The following is a 3,115-nucleotide window of genomic DNA, read 5'->3' on the forward strand; positions in this document are numbered from 1 at the left end:
ACTCCTGGGCTCAAGCAATCCTTCTGCCTCAGCCTCCCAAGTAGCTGGGACTACAGACATGCACCACCATGCCTGGCTAATTTTTTATATATAGATTTTTAGTTGTCCAAATAATTTCTTTCTATTTTTAGTAGAGACGGGGTCTCACTCTTGCTCAGGCTGGTCTCGAACTCCTCACCTTGAGCGATCCACCTGCCTCGGCCTCCCAGAGTGCTAGGATTACAGGCGTGAGCCACTGTGCCCGGCCCACTTTTTTTTTTTTTTTAAATATTAATACTTGACATTATATTGCTGAGATTCATCCATAATGTTCCATATGGTTGTAGTTGACTCATTTTCTCTGCAGTATAATACTTCATTTAGTGAATAATCACTGTTTATTTCTTCTGTTGATGACATTTGGGTTGTTTCCATTTTCTTAGTGACATGAATACTATGTGTTTTCTGTTGTACCATGAGCAAGAATTTCTCTTGGTAGTTAGGAATGTAATTTCTGGGACATAGGATTGATAAATGTGCTGCTTGATACGATAACGGTCTATTCCAAAGAGGTTGTACCAGTTTATAGTCTCACCAGCAATAAAGAAGAGATGAGATCCTTTTTGTTATGAGAGAATTTTTAATTATGGCCTCAATTTCTTTTAGAGATATAGGACTATGTAGATTTTCTGTTTTTGTATGAGTCTATTTTGTGTTTATGTTTCTATTTTGTGTTTGGTAACTTGTGTTTTTCAAGAAATTTGTAACTCACATTTTCAAATATATTGGCGTATGGTTGTCTAAATTTTTGACTTATATTTTTAGTGTTTGTAAGATCTGTATTGATTCTTTTTAAAAATTCCTGATATTGATATTCTTTGCTTTTGTTTTCTTTTTCTTAATCAGTATTTCTAGAGTTTTCTTGCTAGGTCAAGAAATGAATTATTTTTCATTAAGTTTTTTTCTTACTGCATTAAAAAAATTTTTTTAGGTGGGACACAGTGGCTCAACCTGTAATCCTAGCACTTTGGGAGGCCGAGATGAGAGGATCACTTGAGGACAGGAGTTTGAGAACAACTTGGGCAACATAGTGAGACCCCGTCTCTACAAAAACATTTAAAAATTAGTCAGGCATGGTGACCTGTGCCTGAGCTACTTGGGAGGCTAAAGCGGGAGGATCGCTTGAGCCCAGAAGTTCAAGGCTGCAGTGAGCTATGATGGCGCCACTGTATGCCAGCATGGATGACAGAGTGAGACCCTGTCTCTAAAAAATGTATAAGTGAATTTAAAAAATTTTGAAATTGTGGTAGAATACACATAATGTGAAATTAACCATTTTAACCATTTTTAAGTACATAGTTCAGTGGCATTAAGTACATTCATATTGTTGTGCAATCATCACCATCCATCTCCACAACTTTTTTCACATTCCCAAACTGAAACTGCATCCATTAAAGAAACAATAACTCCCATCCCCTTTTCCTCCCACTGTCTGGCAGCTACCATTCTACTTTTTGTAGAATTCGACTAGTCTAGATACCTCAAATAAGTGAAATCATACAGTATTTGTTTCTTTGTACTGGCTTATTTCACTTAGTATAATAATCAAGGTTCTTCCATGTTATAGCATGTGTCAGAATTTCCTTTTAAGGCTGAATAATATTCCATCTTTCATAATTTTTTATCATAAGTTTTGGCACATAGTAGATTCATTTTAAATACTTATTGATTGATCGGTTAATAATTTTTTAAGTTAGCAGGGGTATTAGAAATTGCCTTTTCTATATGCATAGACTCTCCCTTTATGGGTTGGAATCAGTGAGTAAAGTTACACTTAATTGCCTTGTTTTGTTTTTGCCTAAGCGCTGCCTCCATTCCCTTGAGTTGCTTGCTCATCTGTGCTTTGGGAAGCTAGGAGGAATAGAGTTTATATGTATGTGTGTAGGGGGTGGGGATGAAGTGATCAGTATTGTTTAAATCCATTACAGCTGAGGATAATTTGGCTCAGCCACCTGGGTGAGGAGGAGGTGCAGACAACTCTAACCACCAAGCTAGCTATGAAGCAGGAGGAGACAAACAGATATGTATTCCAACTCTGCTCCTTTTGAGCTCCCTCTACTCCCACACTTACAGCTGCTGCTGGTGACTAGTGTTGAGCAATTTGGGGGGCCTTGTGTCTTTTAATAGTTTAGTAGAGAGGAGTTGTGGCATCATATGGTTCTGATTTTCCCCTTAGAATGGATTTTAAATTTCCAGAAATTCTGTTATTCCAATTTCCAGTTCTATGTTGATCTAATTTGGGGTTTTTATTAAAAAAAACCCAAAAAACAAAAAAAAAAATCTATTGGTTTTTCTAAATGAAAGTTTCATTTTCTAAAATAAAATTTATGGCAATCAGGTCTTATAATTATGGGAGAATTTTTAGATTAGAGTGGAAAGTTATTGTTAATGAGTAAAGACACTTGTTAAGAGCACAGACTTATGGGAAGTTCACACCTTTACTTTTTTTTAATTTACTTTTTATTTTTTAATTTTTTTCACCAAATGCCTGAAGTAGCCAAGGGTTACCTTCACTTTTTTGACCTGAGGAAATCACCTTTTTTTTTCCTAATTCTTTCTTAGAATATACCAGTGCTTTAATTTGGATCTTTTTTTTTCATATTTTTTTACAAAGCTAATGAGAATGATATTTATTGGTAAACTGATGATATTGTAGTGACTTTCTTATAACCAAAACTCTTTAAAAATGAGAAAAGAAATGTTTTATTTGGAACTTCTCATTTTCTTGTTTTCAGTTACTCTGTAGGTATAGTGAGTTACCGTTTATTTGTTATCAACACATTTCTTGAACCTATTGATTGGGTTTCTGAGTTGGAATACATATTTAGATTCAAATAAGGGCTTCCAGCTTTGATTTAATTTACTGAGGAGGGGTCTTTTTTAAAGGGGTATGGGGTGGCCTTGGCCGGGTGTGGTGGCTCAAGCCTGTAATCCTAGCACTTTGGGAGGCTGAGGCAGGAGGATCGCTTGAGCCCAAGGAGTTTGAGGTTGCTATGAGCTAGGCTGACACCACGGCACTCTAGCCTGGGCAACAGAGTGAGACTCTGTCTCAAAAGAAATAAAAATAAAATAAAAG

This window comes from Propithecus coquereli, unplaced genomic scaffold, assembly GCF_000956105.1.
Source record: "Propithecus coquereli isolate 6110/MARCELLA unplaced genomic scaffold, Pcoq_1.0 Scaffold111, whole genome shotgun sequence".
Lineage (NCBI taxonomy): Eukaryota > Metazoa > Chordata > Mammalia > Primates > Indriidae > Propithecus > Propithecus coquereli.